Genomic DNA, 18091 nt, shown 5'->3' with positions numbered 1-18091 from the left:
AAGAAAATCAGCAGGATATTTAGTTTTCCCACACAAGACTTCAACATCTCTAACAATTCCAATGGGTGATATTGTATCTCTATTAGCAAGCTTAATGGTAACATCAATACCTTCTATCTCAGCAGGTGCAATATCATGCATAATTTCTTTGTATAAGTCATGAGGTATAGCACTAGCACTAGCACCCATATCACATAAGCCATGATAACAATGATCTCCTATTTTAACAGAAATAACAGGCATGCCTACCACAGGTCTATGTTTATCTTTAGCACAAGGTTTGGCAATTCTAGCAGCTTCATCTCGGAAATGAATAACATGCCCATCAATATTATCAGACAAGAGATCTTTAACAATAGCAGTATTAGGTTCAACTTTAATTTGCTCAGGAGGTGTATAAGTTCTAATGTTGCTTTTACGAACCACAGTTGAAGCTTTAGCATGATCTTTTATCCTAACAGGGAAAGGTGGTTTCTCAACATAAGAAGTAGGAACAATAGGATCATTATAAGTGATAGTCTTTTCTTCAACTTTAATAGGTGCCGCTACTTTTACTTCTATGGGAGGATGATATTTAAACCACTTCTCCTTAGGGAGATCAATATGAGCAGCAAAGGATTCACAAAAAGAAGCTACTATCTCAGAGTCAAGTCCATATTTAGTGCTAAACTTACGGAAAACATCGGTATCCATAAAAGATTTAACACAATCAAACTTAGGTGTCATACCTAACTCCTTACCTTCGTCGATATCCCAATCTTCAGAGTTGCGTTTAATTCTATCCAATAAATCCCATTTGAATTCAATAGTCTTCATCATAAAAGGGCCAGCACAACAAGTATCGAGCATGGTGCGATTGTTATCAGAAAGCCGAGCATAAAAACTTTGAATAATTATTTCTCTTGGGAGCTCATGATTGGGGCATGAATATAACATTGATTTAAGCCTCCCCCAAGCTTGAGCGATGCTTTCTCCTTCGCGAGGCCAAAAATTATATATGTAATTGCGATCACGATGAACAAGATGCATAGGATAAAATTTCTGATGAAATTCCAATTTCAATCGTTTGTAGTTCCATGATTCCGCATCATCACATAGCCTATACCATGTCGATGCATCTCCCTTCAAAGATAAAGGGAAGACCTTCTTCTTAATAAAATCACCGGGTATACCTGCAAGCTTAAATAATCCACAAACTTCATCCACATATATTAGGTGCTCATCAGGATGCTTTGTTCCATCTCTTGCAAAAGGATTAGCTAGCAGTTTTTCTAACATACCCGAAGGAATCTCAAAGTGGACATTTTCATTTTCATTTTCAGTAGGTTTAGTAGGTTGAGGAGCAACTCTTTGCTCTACTGGTCAGGGTGAAGATACCCCGAACAAGCCCCTCAGAGGATTACTTTCCATAGTAACAAGTGACAGTAAATTTCAGCACACTATATAAATTTTTCCTTACCAAATTCCACCTACCAAAGGCGCTTCACTCCCCGGCAACGGCGCCAGAAAAGAGTCTTGATGACCCACAAGTATAGGGGATCTATTGTAGTCCTTTCGATAAGTAAGAGTGTCGAACCCAACGAGGAGCAGAAGGAAATGATAAGCGGTTTTCAGCAAGGTATTCTCTGCAAGCACTGAAATAATAGGTAACAGATAGTTTTGTGATAGGATAATTTGTAACGAGCAACAAGTAACAAAAGTAAATAAAGTGCAGCAAGGTGGCCCAATCCTTTTTGTAGCAAAGGACAAGCCTGGACAAACTCTTATATAAAGAAAAGCGCTCCCGAGGACACATGGGAATTATCGTCAAGCTAGTTTTCATCACATTCATATGATTCGCGTTCGGTACTTTGATAATTTGATATGTGGGTGGACCGGTGCTTGGGTGCTGCCTTACTTGGACAAGCATCCCACTTATGATTAACCTCTATTGCAAGCATCCGCAACTACAACAAAAGTATTAAGGTAAACCTAACCATAGCATGAAACATATGGATCCAAATCAGCCCCTTACGAAGCAACGCATAAACTAGGGTTTAAGCTTCTGTCACTCTAGCAACCCATCATCTACTTATTACTTCCCAATGCCTTCCTCTAGGCCCAAATAATGGTGAAGTGTTATGTAGTCGACGTTCACATAACACCACTAGAGAATAGACAACATACATCTCATCAAAATATCGAACGAATACCAAATTCACATGACTACTAATAGCAAGAATTCTCCCATGTCCTCAGGAACAAACGTAACTACTCACAAAGCATATTCATGTTCATAATCAGAGGGGTATGAATATGCATATAGGATTTGAACATATGATCTTCCACCAAATAAACCAACTAGCATCAACTACAAGGAGTAATCAACACTACTAGCAACCTACAGGTACCAATCCCGGACTTAGAGACAAGAATTGGATACAAGAGATGAACTAGGGTTTGAGAGGAGATGGTGTTGGTGAAGATGTTGATGGAGATTGCCCTCTCCCGATGAGAGGAGCGTTGGTGATGATGAGGGCGATGATTTCCCCTCCCGGAGGGAAGTGTCCCCGGTAGAACAGCTCTGCCGGAGCCCTAGATTGGTTCCGCCAAAGTTCCGCCTCGTGGCCGCGGAGTCTCGTCCCGAAAGCTTGCTTATGATTTTTCTTCGGGCGAAAGACTTCATATAGCAAAAGATGGGCACCGGAGGGCCAACAGGGGGCCCACGAGGTAGGGGGCGCGCCCAGGGGGGTAGGGCGCGCCCCCACCCTCGTGGCCAGGTGGAGGCCCCCTGATGTATTTCTTCCACTCAATATTTTTTATTATTTCCAAAAATAACTTTCATGGAGTTTCAGGACTTTTGGAGTTGTGCAGAATAGGTCTCTAATATTTGCTCCTTTTCCAGCCCAGAATTCCAGCTGTCGGCATTCTCCCTCCTTATGTAAACCTTGTAAAATAAGAGAGAATAAGCATAAGTATTGTGACATAATGTGTAATAACAGCCCATAATGCAATAAATATCGGTACAAAAGCATGATGCAAAATGGATGTAGACGGGCCTAAGTACCCCCAGTCCCATGGGCCCGACAGTAGCCCCCGGGCCCATGGTGTGCACGATCCCGCTTGTGGCGGAGCAGAAGAGGGGGCGAAGCAACGCGGGCCCCAACCGCCTGCGGGCCAAGCTTGACGCGTGGCGCGCGATGGGGCGTAGGACGCCCACACTTCCCTACGACGCCTCGGAAACTGCCTAGGCTGACATAAAGCCTGGCGGCACTCGGGGCCATCATTGCTCCAAAGGCGAAGGGGCACGGACCAGTCTCCTCTGACCGCTACAAAAGGGCAAGGGGTCGGACCCCTCAGGCCCATCTCCGTCTATCGGCGTTCTAGGAACGGGGGTCCCCATGCTTGCCTGCCTGCGGCCCATGGCGTGGCTCCACTCACGGCCCAGTACGGCCCGTCTTCACTAGCAAACACTCAAGACCCTCGCGAGCGGCCAAGCCTCGTGAGGTGAACGACACAAGACCTTCTCGGGAGCGGCCTCACCAGGCTGGCTCGCGAGGGGCGGAGAGATCAAGGCAAGGCAAACCTCGCGAGGTTCCAATGACATAAGCCGTGACGACCAACGCTAGGCGGGCGCCAGCGCGCACAGTGTACTCATTTCCTCTTTGGTGCTAAGGAGGCAAGCGTAGGCGAGGAGTACCGAGGCATCAGGCAAAGGTTTCCATATCAGTGCAACGAGACCAAGACCAGCAGGACGGCAGGAGGGAGGTCACCGTGGAGCCCAAGACGGCGTCACCACCAGAGCCTTTGGCAGGCGAAGACAACCTTTAGTCAGGATAGCTTGCAATAGCTGTCCCCCTTCAAATTGGCCGTTGTGGCATCCCTTCCCGCTCAATATTTGGGAAGAGGACCAGGCCTCTATAAATAGGACTAGCCACCACAGTAGGACGCAACTGATCTAAACAGAGCCTCAACCCAACTCATCTTGGAGAGATTGAGACCATCCTCACACCCACCACAAGAACACCTCTCTTCAGGAGGCTGTTCTTCCCCTTGTACTGTTCATCCTCAGCCCAAGAGGCAATCCACCACACCACGCTGGAGTAGGGTATTACACCGCAACGGTGGCCCGAACCAGTATAAATCTCGTGTCTCTTGTGTTGCGAGTTCGTCGAGCTAGGCTTTGAGATCGCGGGGAGGCTGAGGGCATGATTAGGTAGGGGAAATCTTCGTGCGCACCCCAGTGTTCGAACCTTAAGGGTTTTACCGGAACCCGAAATCCGACACCGTCTTCTTGCCTCTCCATCTCCCACCATCATTGCTGTCGCCATGGCACCCTTGAGGAGGTTTTCCTCCGCTAAGAAGGGGAAAATGGGCTGGAGCGAGCCGAGCAGCCGCAGCCGGCGAGGGGCCGGGGCCATCCTAGCAAGTCCGCCGCCGGGCCCGGGGCGGTTCCCCGGGGACGCGGGCGCCCTCCATTGTCCACCTACGGCGGGACGGCTGCACCGCCACTCCATCGCTGACCCCGGCTGGCTCGTCGTCTCACGCTCGTCGCGCTCCCACGGACGCGCAGGCCGCATTGTGCATGGCACGCTAACTCCTGCGCTACCGCCCCGCCGATGACCCCTACGAGGATTGGGTGGACCGCATCGCCGAGCTCGTCAGCGCCGCAGGGGGCTCCCCTGTGTCATCCCTCTCGCTGCCTCGCCCTCTGCCAACTGCGGGCGATGTGGCTCACGGAGCGCCACCACCACCACCTCCGCACCAAGACGGCGTCCCGGTGCCATGGCGTGCGCCCCCCCCCCCCCCCCGCGCGACCCACCGCGTCAGGTGCCCGTGCGCGAAGAAGGAAGCTGCCAAGAAGTTCCTCGTCCACAAGAAAATGCTCCCGCGCTCCCAGCACCACTACGACAAGACCATGTGCCGCCTGCGGTGGCGGTGCGCGGACATCAAGGGCAGGCTCCACATCAGCAAAGAGTCCCGGTGGCCACCGCGGGATGCTGCGCCTTCACTCCTGAGCTGCATAGCGTCGCATGGCCGAGCAGGTTCAAGCCAAACCTGCCTCCACGCTATGACGGCACCCCCGACCCCGCGGAGTTCCTGCAGCTCTACGAGGTGAGCATCGAGGTGGCCAACGGCGATGAAAAAGTCATGGTGAACTGGTTCCCCATGGCTCTCAAGGATGGTGCCCGCTCATGGCTCCTGAACCTGCCTCCAGGCTCCATCTCCTCCTGGAATGAGATGCGCGACCGCTTCGTCGCCAACTTCCAGGGCACTCGCGACCGCCCTCCGGCCGCGGGTGCCCGCGCCGCGTCAAGCAGCAGCCAGGAGAGACCCTCCAGAAGTACATCCAGCACTTCAACAACGTTCACCTCAAGATCCCCAAGGTGACGGACGAGGCCATCATCTCCGCGTTTTCCGATGGCGTCTGCGACGTCAAGATGAAGGAGGAACTCGCCATCCACGAGGAGATGTGCACGTCCTTGGAGGTGTTCAACCTGGCGACCAAGTGCGCAAGGGCTGAGGAAGGGCGCCTTTCCCTCCTCGAGCTCCCAACTGCCGACCTGGAGGAGATGAAAGCCAAGGCCAAGGCGTGAAGCGCAAGGGAGTGGTCGTACTTGCGGCGGAGCCAGACACGAAGTGCGGCTGGGACCAGCCCGAGTCATCCAAGAGCAGCCGACCATTCTGCGCCTTACACAACGTTCACAGCCACAACACCAACAACTATCAAGAGCTCAGGGCCATCCGAGATGGACGCCTCGGCCGACGCCCCGAGCGCAACGACCGGACCTACGGCCGAGGAGGAGGACGTGGCGGAGGACGCTGGGACGACCGTGGCCCTCGCCAGGAGTCGACCGGCCTCGTGAGGACCGCTGGCAAGACCAGCCTCGTGAGGGCGCCTGGAGGGATCATCCTCGCAAGGACCGCCCCCAGGGCAACGCTGGTCTTCCTCTGCTGCCGCCGCCACCAAGAAGGAACGACGACCACCATCAGGACGAGGGGGCTGGGGGCTTCGTGGAGCCGCAGGCTATCACCTGCATCCTGGGCGGAGCTCAAGCCCCAGCCTCTCAGCGGATCTTCAAGCAGTTTGCTCGCGAGGTGAACGCAGTCCTCCCCAGGCTCGAGGCCACATGCCCGCTTAGGTGGTCCAAGTGCACCATCACCTTCAGTTCGGTAGATCAGCTCAAGTGCGCGGCCACCGCTGGCGCTCTCCCGATGCTTTGCTCACCCGTCATCAGCAACATGCAAGTCACAAGACCCTCATCGACGGTGGCGTAGGGCTTAACGTCCAGTCCGTCGAGATGTTTGACAGCCTTCAAGTGCCCTACGATCAGCTTCAGCCTACCAAGCCCTTCTCAGGAGTGACCAACGGTTCCACCACGCCGCAAGTGGAGCCACGTCAGGGTCAGCGCCCACGCCTGGGGCGCCTCCCTCCCTTGCATAGGAAGGCGCGCCCGGCGCCCTCCTCGGGCAGGGCTCGGGGGCTCTCTTGTGGAGGGCCTCCGACCTTGCCAACGTCATGAGGGAGGTGCTCGGGCACCACGTGGAGGCGTGCTTCGCAGCATGTTTCCCTTAGGAGGACACCGGACGAGGAGCGCCCGGCGCTCAGGAGTTCATTGCCAAGAACACTCTCGAACTGCAGGATGCAAGAGCCATGCGCGGCGACCGCCGCTCACCTGGCGCGGCTCCCCATCCAGGCGAGGATGGCGGGCTGCGCGTCTGCATCGACGTCCCAGGGCTCAACAGGGCCGCATCTCAGGAGCTTTTCTGGCCTTTACGCGTGGGACACTGCGAGGGCCCACCTCACAGCTACGTTGGCATGCCTTTTGGCCTGCCGAGCATGGCGTCTGCCTTCCAGCATAACCTGCGAATCATCCGGGTGGCTCAGGAGGCCAGGCACCACGCAGTCCTGGCGGAGATGGAGACGGTCCTCAAAGAGCCACCTGGACCCCCAGAGCCTCCTGAGGCTCAGGGCCCTGGTGGCTCGTGAGGAGCAACCCCTTCATCACGCGTCTTCAGCTGCCCCAACATTCCTTCAACAACAGAACCAGGTGACATTTTCCAAGTTTATTTAGCTGGGAGCGCCCCTCGGGCTGCATCATTCCCAGGCTGCGTGGGTCCGTCCCTGTGGCATGTATCCTTTTACATCTTCAGCTTACTCTGTTGGGGGCACCCCTCGGGCTGCATCATCCCCAAGCCGCTCGTTCCTGACCCAGTGGCATGTATCGTTCTTGCATTTACATGAGCTAGTTTGCTTCTCATGCATAATCTATCTATGGTTATCACCTGCTTGACTGTCACCCACCATGGGAGCCGCGCGCCGATCGTCTTTCTTAAGGACCCTTCGCATAAGAAGTCTAGGCACGGCGTCTGTGCTCGGGCCCGTCCCTGCAGCGTCGATAAATCCAACAGCTGAGCTCTGTCTGGCGGGCCAGTCCCTTTCATGTCACCTCCTGGGGTCGTTGGTGCTTGGCCTTCTCACGTGATAACCTCAGGAGATTCGTTCGGCGCAGGTTGTCTAACTATCTCGCAGGACCACCACAGCCATCAAGAATCAAGACCAGGCGCAACCCGCCTTGAGGTAGGGCCTCGTGAGTCCCGCGCTGGCTCACGAGTGCCCAGACACACCTCGTCTAGCCCTGCCTGCAAGCCACGTGACAGGGTGGGGCAGTACATGCCCCGGGGGATCTCCGCAGTAGGGAGTCCCCTCCCACGTACCAGTGGAAGCACCATGCTCCGCGCTGGCCATCGACACTGCCGAGGATCGGCTATGCCCGTGCAAGTGTGGAAGCGCTATGCTCCGCGCTGGTGATAAACAACTGAGGGCGGCCTCGCGGCCGTATCAACCTCAGGGAGCCCTTGAGCTCAGTGTCTGGCCTCATCGCGACACCTCCCCTCGGGAGAGTCACGCGAGGGGGCTGGGCACGGGGGCTGCGCTTGGGTCACGCCCAAGCGTACGCCACCCAGCCAGGTCCCCTAGACCTGGTCGTCGTGCGCCCCTCCCGAGCCGAGCCTCGACGAGGACAAAGGTATGAAGGTCATTTGAGCGTCAAGGGGGACTCCTGAGCATCGCGATTCAGGAGCCCAATTGGCCACGTAGCCCCTCACTCCTTGGTCTCATCCTGGTGATCCGGACGACCCAACGGCGGTTGAGGTGTGCGCGGGGTCGGGCCCTGCCGACGTAGAACACTGGACCTACCCTTGCATCTCCCTTCCATAAGCTGTTTGCGCGTCAAGGGGGACTCCTGAGCATCACAACTCAGGAGCCTAACTGGCCACGTAGCCCCTCACACCTTGGTCTCGTCCTGGTGATCCGGACGACCCAACGACGGCTGAGGTATGCGCGGGGTCAGGCTCTGCCGACGTAGAACGTAAAGCAAATGGGAAGGAAATCGCAAAATCTCAAAGCAAATATTGCAAGACATATTGTTCTCCGAGTATCAAACGCAAGTTTAAACGCCTCCACGAGGCACGGTACATGTTGAAGGAGTTTAAACAGGAAAGGAGCCGCAAGCAAGTCATCCCTGGACACCGTCGGCGCCCGCAAGAGGCGCTCCTTCCTTGGTGGCGTCGCCTTCACCTGTACCACCGGCCGGGGCTGCAGGATTAGTAGCACCGCCGGTCGAAGGCGCGGGAGCGAAGGCGTGGAACTTCTTCAGCAGGGTCTCCACCTGACCCTTCACGGCTGCAGTTGCGCAGTGCTCGTCGTCCACAGGCTCCAGCAGCTCATCAAGGCGGGCGGCAGGATCGCGAAGATGGAAGTGGCTGAAGACGCGCGTCAACGCAGCTGAAGAAAGGACGCGAGCCTCTTCCTCTGCCATGGGGCCGATGTCGCTCACGACTTCCTCAAGCACCTCGACCAAGTAGGGAAGCAGCTGGGCGGGGCCGTCCTCGTCGGTGGTCAGCGGCTTCTCCAAGCCCTTCTCATAGAGTGCCTTCAGTGCCACGCGAGACCTCTCCTTGAGGAGCGCGAAGGTCGCGTGGTCCTCGGCCAGAACCTTCGCCTTGGCATCAAGTTCGGCTTTCTCCGCCTTCACCTTCCGCTCCAGCTCCTCCAGCCGGCCGCGCTCAGTGGCCTGCGCCATCGCCGACTGCTCCAGCTCGGCGTCGCAACCCTTGATGGCATCTTCCTGGGCCTTCATCTTCTCCTCCTCCGCCTTGCGGCTACGGGCTTCTTCTACACGCTCGTTGCGCAGGGTCTTCAGCTCGGCCTCCAGCGCCCGACAGCGATCCTGGGCGGCCTCGACGTCCTTCAGCGCCGCCTCGCGAGCAGCCGCTGCTTGGGCGGCGGCCTGCTTCTCCTTCTCGGAGGTCACCGTGGCCTGGCTCAGCACCGCCCGAACGGACACGTCAGAATGGAGCCAGCCAGAGACTAGCTCGAGGAGCCCAGCCACCAGGTGGGGGTCAGCGCCCTGAAGATCTTCTCGCAGTCGGGTCATCTCAGAAAGAGCGCGCTCCAAGACGTTAGGGGAGGCGGAAGGACCTGGAATCCGCGATGCAGTGGGAGGAGGAGGAGAAGGTATCGTCACCATAGCCTGGGAGACTGGGGGCTCCTGAGCCTTGGAGACCTCAGCAGCCGAGCCGGACACCGGTGCCACCAGAGCCAGCGGGGCCACGGGGGCTGACTCCTCCCGAGGATTCTCCCCCAGGCCTCGTGAGGACGACCGAGCCGGAGAGACATGAGCACCAACGCTGCCCTTCTCCACGGAGGGAGACGCAGTCGGAGCAGGCAGGTTGGTCCCGAGCAGCACCAGCGCCTCCTCCTTTCTCTTCTTCGCCACAGGCGTCGGCCTAATCGCACAGCGGAGAAGTGTCAAGGTCAAGCAGCAGAAGCAAGAACAAAACAAGGCAAGAGCACTTACTGGTCCACCGTGGTGTAGTCCACCCTCCTGTTGCTAAGATTGAAGCCCGAGAGCCTCCCAGCCTGGGGCGCGGGCGCACGGGCTCCAGGGGCAGAGGAAGGAGCAGCAGATGGACCAGAAGCAGCCCCAGGCGGAGTCAGAACAGGGGCGTCGTCTCGAGAGACCAACGCCGACCTGCCCCTCGTCGGGATCACGGGTGGCTCCCCCCTCTGGAGGACACCGGCCTCGTCGTCATCGTCGGGCATGGTGCGGAGGAGGTCAGCATTGCGCAAGGGGGAGCTCTCCCCCATCCCCTCGGGAGTCGCCTCCGAGCCGCGATCCTCGTCTTCCTCCTCTTCCTCCTCCTTGCGAGAGTCGTCAGAAGACACTTCCACCGGCGCCGTCACAGCCGGGACCGCAGGAGGCGCTGGCGGCACCAGCCCGCGCCCATCAAAGGTTGGCCTGGCAGCCACGACCTGCGCCCCGTCCTTGCGGCAGAAAAAGGGAACGAAGGCACTCGGTGGGTATTCCTGGTCGTCCCCGACCAGGAGGCGGAGAGCCGCAGCCAGCTCTTCGCCAGGCAAGGCTTCCGGGCTCAAGCGAAGCTTGTCTTCTTCGCCCCCAAGCCTCCATAAGGGGCGCGTACGCGCCTGAAGCGGGGCCATGCGCAGCATCAGGAATTCCCTCAGGAGCATGGCCCCTATCACCTTCGCCGCCTTCGCGTTGCCCGACTTCAGGTCGGCGTTCATCTTCTCCAGCACCGACATCACCCGGTCATCAGTGAGCTTCGCACGAGACCACCCCGCATCGGACTGGGGCATCTCCATTGGCAGCACCAAGCGTGGGTGGACGCACTTGGTGTCCATCATGACCCACTTGCTCCTGAAGCTATCGGCCTTCTTCCTAGCCTTCGAGATCGAGTTGGCCTTACTGGCCGCGATGAAGTTGGCTCACCCGAAGGTATGACCATCGTTGATGCGAAGGAAGAAGAAGTGGCGCAGCAGAGCCACGGACGGCATCACGCCGACATACGCCTCACAGTAGAAGGCGAAGATCGACAGAAGGAGAACAGAGTTGGGATGAAGATGCAGCGCCTGCAGCCCATAATGGCCAAGGACCTCATAGAAGAAGTCAGAGAAAGGGGGAACCAGCCCCGCGATGACGCTGCTCATGAAGAAGGGGAAGAAGGTGCTTCCCGCAGGCTCCGGCGCGGCAGAGCCAGCCCAGAGCTCGGTCTTCCCCCTCTCGTTGCTCTCTCCTACCGTCAGTAGGCGCGTGACCGCGAGGTTCTTCTCTGAGACATTGGGCGCATCCAGAGCCGGCTCGTACCAGGCGGGCGACGAAGGAACCTTGACCTTTCGGGGCGCCGTTGGTCCCTAATTCGGAAGGGGATGGGAGCAGATCTGGAGATTTCTGAAGTGAGGGGCGAGAAAGGGGATCTGGAGCAAGGCGGAAGAAAGCAATGAAGGCGAGCGTTGCCCGCGCCAGCCTTTTGTCAGACGGGCAGTTGCCGAGGCAGCGTGGGGAAGCGGAGATGCCCACGTCCAATCAATCGCCACGCGTCGACCAAGGCCGCAGGCTGTTGGGGCCCGCGGCGCTTCACACTTGCCCTTTGGCTTTGCCTCGAAGCCAAGTCCGAGCGCGCCTTGGGCCCGGGGGATACTGTCGGCATTCTGGGAACGGGGGTCCCCAGACTTGCCTGCCTGCGGCCCATGGCATGGCTCCACTCGCGGTCCAGTACGGCCCGTCTTCACCAGCAAACACTCAAGACCCTTGCGAGGGGCCAATTCTCGCGAGGCGGACGACACAAGACCTCCTCGGGAGTGGCCACACCAGGCTGGCTCGCGAGGGGCAGAGAGATCAAGGCAAGGCGAACCTCGCAAGGTTCCAATGACGTAAGCCATGACGACCAAGGCCAGGCGGGCGCCAGCGCGCACAGTGTCCTCGTTTCCTCTTTTGTGCTAAGGAGGCAAGCGCAGGCGAGGAGTACCGAGGCATCAGGCAAAGGTTTCCATATCGGTGCAACGAGACCAAGACCAGCAGGACGGCAGGACGGAGGTCACCGTGGAGCCCAAGACGGCGTCACCACCAGAGCCTTTGGCAGGCGAAGACCACCTTTAGTGAGGATAGCTTGCACTAGTTGTCCCCCTTCAAATTGGCCATTGTGGCATCCCTTCCCGCTCAATATTTGGGAAGAGGACCAGGCCTCTATAAATAGGACTAGCCACCACAGTAGGAGGCAACTGATCTAAACAGAGCCTCAACCCAACTCATCTTGGAGAGATTGAGACCATCCTCACACCCACCACAAGAACACCTCTCTTCAGGAGGCTGTTCTTCCCCTTGTACTGTTCATCCTCAGCCCAAGAGGCAATCCACCACACCACGCTAGAGTAGGGTATTACACCGCAACGGTGGCCTGAACCAGTATAAATCTTGTGTCTCTTGTGTTGCGAGTTCATCGAGCTAGGCTTTGAGATCGCGGTGACACTGAGGGCGTGATTAGGTAGGGGGGAATCTTTGTGCGCACCCCAGTGTTCGAACCTTAAGGGTTTTGCCGGAACCCGAAATCCGACACCGTCTTCTCGCCTCTCCATCTCCCACCATCATTGCTATCGCCATGGTGCCCTTGAGGAGGTTTTCCGCCGCTGAGAAGGGGAAAATGGGCTGGAGCGAGCCGAGCAGCCGCAGCCGGCGAGGGGTCGGGGCCGTCCTAGCAAGTCCGTCGCCGGGCCCGGGGCGGTTCCCCGGGGACGCGGGCGCCCTCCATTGTCCACCTACGGCGGCTCGAGCTGCCGTGGCCAGAACTCAGCCCGCGGGAGTGGGCGCAGAGGCAGAGGCGGCCGTGCCCGAGGGGGAAGGAATGGCGCCGGCGCCCAGGCACCCCAATCGTGGAGTCACTCCACCAACCTCACCCATGAGTTCATCGTGGGGATGGACGACCAGCCCTAGACCTGGCTCCGGCTCTCGGACTCCTTTGCCGAAGAGATGATGGACGGCGCGCCCCTAGGCCTGTGGCTGCAGCCGGACGGCTGCTGCAACAGGGCCTCCTGGGTGGCGACAGAGTTCTCTTCCTTCGGCTTCATGTTCTTGAAGCGGGGGTGGAAGTCATTCACTCGTGCCCGCGGCCTGAAGGGGGGCACACCCTCCATGTCAAGTTCGACGGGACCTCCATGCTATTCGTGGAGATCTTCGGGGAGGCCGGCGACCGCCAGGAGTGCTGCATGGAGAGAGACAGTGACAGCAGCAGTCACTCCTCTGGCTATAGCAGTAGCGGCAGTGGTAGCTCCTACCCCGAGGGAAGTGAAAGTGGCGATTACTCTGACGAGGAGCAGAAGGAAATGACAAGCGATTTTCAGCAAGGTAATGTCTACAAGCACTGAAATTGTCGGTAACAGGTAGTTTGATAGGTAGATAATTTGTAACAAGTAACAAGTAGCAATAGTAACAATAGGTGCACCAAGGTAGCCCAATCCTTTTTGTAGCAAAGGACAGGCCAAAACAATCTATTATAGTAAGCAAAACGTTCTTGAGGACACACAGGAATTTCATCTAGTCACTTTCATCATGTTGGTTTGATTCACGTTCGCTACTTTGATAATTTGATATGTGGGTGGACCGGTGCTTGGGTGTTGTTCTTACTTGAACAAGCCTCCCACTTATGATTAACCTCTCTCGCAAGCATCCGCAACTACGAAAGAAGAATTAAGATAAAATCTAACCATAGCATTAAACATATGGATCCAAATCAGCCCCTTACGAAATAGCGCGTAAACTAGGGTTCAAGTTTCTGTCACTCTAGCAACCCATCATCTAATAACTACTCCACAATGCATTCCCTTAGGCCCAATGATGGTGAAGTGTCATGTAGTCGACGTTCCCATAACATCACTAAGGGAATCACAACATACATATCATCAAAGTATTGAAAGAATATCAAATTCACCTGATTACTTATGACGAGACTTCTCCCATGTCCTCAAGAAAGAAAAGTAACTACTCACAAAACATATTCATGCTCAATATCAGAGGGGTATTGAATATCATGATAGATCTGAACATATAATCTTCCACCAAATAAAAGGCTAGCATCAACTACTGGATGTAATTAACAGTACTAGTCACCCACGGGTACCAATCTGGGGTTTTGATACAAAGATTGAACACAAGAGATGAAGTAGGGTTTTGAGATGAGATGGTGGTGTTGAAGATGTTGATATAGATTGGCTCTCCCACGATGAGAGGGTTGTTGGTGATGGCGATGGCTTTGATTTCCCCCTCCCAGAGGGAAGTATCCCCAGCGGAATCGCTCCGCCGGAGAGCAAAAGTGCTCCTGCTCAAGTTCTGCCTCGAGACGGCGGCGCTTCGTCCCGAAAGTCCTCCCCTTATTTTTTATAGGGTAAATGACATTATATACCAGAAGATGGTCGCCAGAAGTGGGCCAGGTGGCCCACTACCCACCAGGGCGCGCCTGGAGGGGTTGGCGCGCCCTGGTGCCTAGTGGGCACCTGGGTGGCCCCCTCTAGTATTTTATTTCTCCAATATTTTTATATATTCCAAAATAATTCTCCGTAAAATTTCAGCTCATTCGGAGATGTGCAGAATAGGTATCTCTGACATAGCTTTTTCAGGTCCAGAATTCCAGCTGCTAGTATTCTCCCTATTTGTATAAACCTTGCACATTAGGAGAGAAAAGGAATTATAATTAGTCCGCAAAGTGTTATAATGCATAAAAACACTATATATAACAGTAGGAAAACATGATGCAAAATGGACACACCAGCCCCCGACATAGCAGTTCATGCAGTCCCGTCTAAATTGTGTACACGTAAGTACAGCCACACGGCAAAAAATACGCCCACGTACGTACATACTGGCGGGGACTCGAACGCGTACTCCTTCATATGTATGACCAGTGCTCGTGTACATGGAGAGGCAACGGACGGCAGCAATGGCATCCTGTTCATCGGCAGCCAACCGACTGGGTCAAAATAGAGAAATAGCGCCGCGTTCAGCGGGAGGCAACCGACTGGGTTAGAACGCGTCGTGTTCATCGGGGGCCAACCGGATTGGATAGAACTGCCAAAAATGGGGTCATGTTCATCGACCCCCCCCCACCGGCTCAGGGTCTGGCGTACCGCAGAAGGAGGAATCTAACTTCCCTTTGAGCGCCTACGGTCAAAACAGGGTCATGTTCACCGGGGGTGTGGCGTACCGCAAAATGGAGGAAACAGACTTCTCTCCAACCGCCTAAGATCGAAACGGGGTCCTGTTCATCGGGAGGGGTGTGGCGTACCGCAAAATGGGACTCCACGGGCTACTATTCATCCACCGTTGAGTGCCTCGCTCCAGCCTCCATGGGCTATTGTTCATCCACCGTTGACTTCCTCCAGACTCCACCGACTATTGTTCATCCAGCCTCCATGGGGCTCTGTTCATCCACCCCCAACCAGCTTGGGTGTGGCGGCCTCCTCGGGGTCATGTTCATCCAGCGGCAACCACGGGGTCCTGTTCATCGAACCCCCACTGGGAACTGTTCATCCACAACCAACCAACCGTCTCGACTCACCACATCTCGACTCATTCTACGTATCACGTGTGCGTCAACAACATGCACTATTCATTGAGAGGCAACCCAACACTGGATAGCTATGTCTCGCATGGGTGCTCGATCAGCTTCACTAAGCAGCAACAGCGGATCGATCGCTCGGTTTCAGTTAGCAGCAGCACAGAATGGATCGCTCGGGTTCAGTTAGCAGCAAAGGAATCGCTCGGGTTCAGTTAGCAGCCAAGGGATCGCTCGTCTTCAGTACGTAGCTAGCTATTATGATCGTTCAGGTTCAGTAAGTGAACGCCTCGCTCGGGTTCAGTTAGCCCAACGCCTCACGCACACATGCGTACGAGAGAAAAATGCAGAAACCACACTGCATCGCTCGGCCCCGACCACCCACCATAACCGGGAACTCCCCGAAATTTGCCTCGCACTCACTTCTACCATGATTTTTTACGTCATGGACGGCCCAAAGAATGCCATGCAGGTGCGTCTCCGGCCCGCCCAGGACGAAAAGCCCATTTTCTGTCATAGAAGTAGGAGCCCACCACATCTATGATGATATGTGTTTTGTCACAATTATCATCATAGAAGTGTCATAACCATGAGAGGAAAAAATTCATTCGGGCCATCATGTCACGGATGTGTCTTTTTTTGTAGTGATGTAATACTATGACATGTGATGTATTCTTGTTATTTCATTGACGACTATGCGTATTAGCTATTGTCCAGGGATTAACATAGCAAGCGTAGAGATTCGGGCCCCATTCATAGACCGAGTCGTGACACATCTCATCATATATGGGGCTAGTGGTGAACTTACTCTCACTCTCACTATGGGTTCACAAGTCTCAACTCATCATCATACATCGACGTGGTTGAAGGGAAAATCCCATGCTCAACCATCTCATCACCGTTGCCGTGGATGACGGCTAAAGATGGCGCATCATCACTCACCTCCATGACTGAAGGATGCTCGGACATCTCACTCTCGCCTCCAAAGATGGAAGCATCATCCTTGCTCGCCACCGTATCGCTCACCTCCAAATCTTGGTCCTTGAGTGGCTCCATAGTCGTACTCGTCGCCGCGTCATTTTCAAAAAGAGTCATGGTAGACTCAGCATCGTCAATGCCAAAAATAGGGATGGCAGTGAAGTCGAACTTTGGAGCATCATCTTGGAGCTCGTTGGGCTTGGACATCTTGGTGGTACTATCCTCATGCTTGTCGTCGTGGAGTTTGGTCATCGTGAAGTGTGCTTTAGGTGGAGAAGCCTTGGCCATCATGAGTTCTTGTTCCGCCTTGAGAGAACCAATGTATAGGTCGTCGAGAGACTCGTAGTTGTTGGTGAAGATAGTCTTGGTGATGTCATAGTTCAATCTCATGGTGAAGTGGCACTTCATCCAGATGGGTCATCCACACCAGCTCGTCGCAAGGATTTCTTCATCTCCATGAAGTACTCGTCGAGGGAATTGGATCCTTGTATGATGTTCTCCAACTGGCGAAGAAGTTGTTCTGTGTAGGTTCAAGGCAAAAACTCTCACACGTAGCTTTCTTCATCTTGGGCCAACTCATGTTGAAGCTCTTCGAAGGTGTGTGAAGACACCATCTCGACGCGTAGTCGTGGAAGTTCCTTGTGGCGCACTTCACTTGTGATGGGGAACGAAGCATGAAAATCAAAAAAATCCCACGAACACCCAAGATATAATCTAGGAGATGTATAGAAACAAGAGGGGAGTGGTGTCTACATACCCTTGTAGACCGAAAGCATTAACGATCTAGAGATCGTGGTTGGCGTAGTCGTACTCACGTCGCGATCCAATCCGATCCAAGTACCGCACGCGTGGCACCTCCGAGTTTAGCACATGTACGGCTTGGCGGCATCCTCTCCTTCTTGATCTAGCAAGTGAGGGAGAGGAGGTAGATGAGATCTGAACCAACACGATGGTGTGGCGGTGGTGGTGGTGGCAGCGGAACTCCGGCAGTGCTTCGCGAAGCGCGTACCAGTGAAACGTGGGAGGAGTTCGGAGAGGTAGCGGGCAAGGGTTGAAGGGGGCTGCCCCCAATGCCTCCCCACCTTTATATAGGCATGGAGGGGTCTGGTGGCTTGCGCTCCGAGGCCCTAGGGTCGTTCATCAAAGGGGAGGAAGGAAATCCCTCCTTTCCTTCCCCACACATCGCTATCCACTTTTTTAGGGATCCTGATCATATCCCTTTGGGATATGATACTATTCCTTTTAAGGGAGGATCTTGGTGCGCCTAGACAAGGGTTGTGGGAACTTTCCCCACTACCCACGCTCATGCGGGTCCCCCAAAGCAGGTGGGCCCCACTCCATAACCTTCTAGAACCTTCCCGGTACAATACTGAAAAAACTCGAACTTTTTCCGGAACCCCGATAACAACTTTCCATATATAAATCTTTACCTCCAGACCATTCCGGAGCTCCTCGTGACGTCTCGGATCCCATCCGGGACTCCGAAGAACCTTTGGATTTTCCACTATTAATATCTCAATACTAGCCAAGCACCGTCGAACATTAAGCGTGCGGCCCTATGGGTTCAGAACATGCAGACATGGCCGAGACTCCTCTCCTGTCAATAACAAATAGCGGGACCTAGATGCCCATATTGGTTCCTACATATTCAATGAAGATCTTTATCGGTTGAACCACGATGTCAAGGATTCAGTCCATCCCGTATGCAATTCCCTTTGTCCGGCGA

This window comes from Triticum aestivum, chromosome 2D (genome assembly GCF_018294505.1).
Source record: "Triticum aestivum cultivar Chinese Spring chromosome 2D, IWGSC CS RefSeq v2.1, whole genome shotgun sequence".
Lineage (NCBI taxonomy): Eukaryota > Viridiplantae > Streptophyta > Magnoliopsida > Poales > Poaceae > Triticum > Triticum aestivum.
This window is presented reverse-complemented; position numbering follows the sequence as displayed.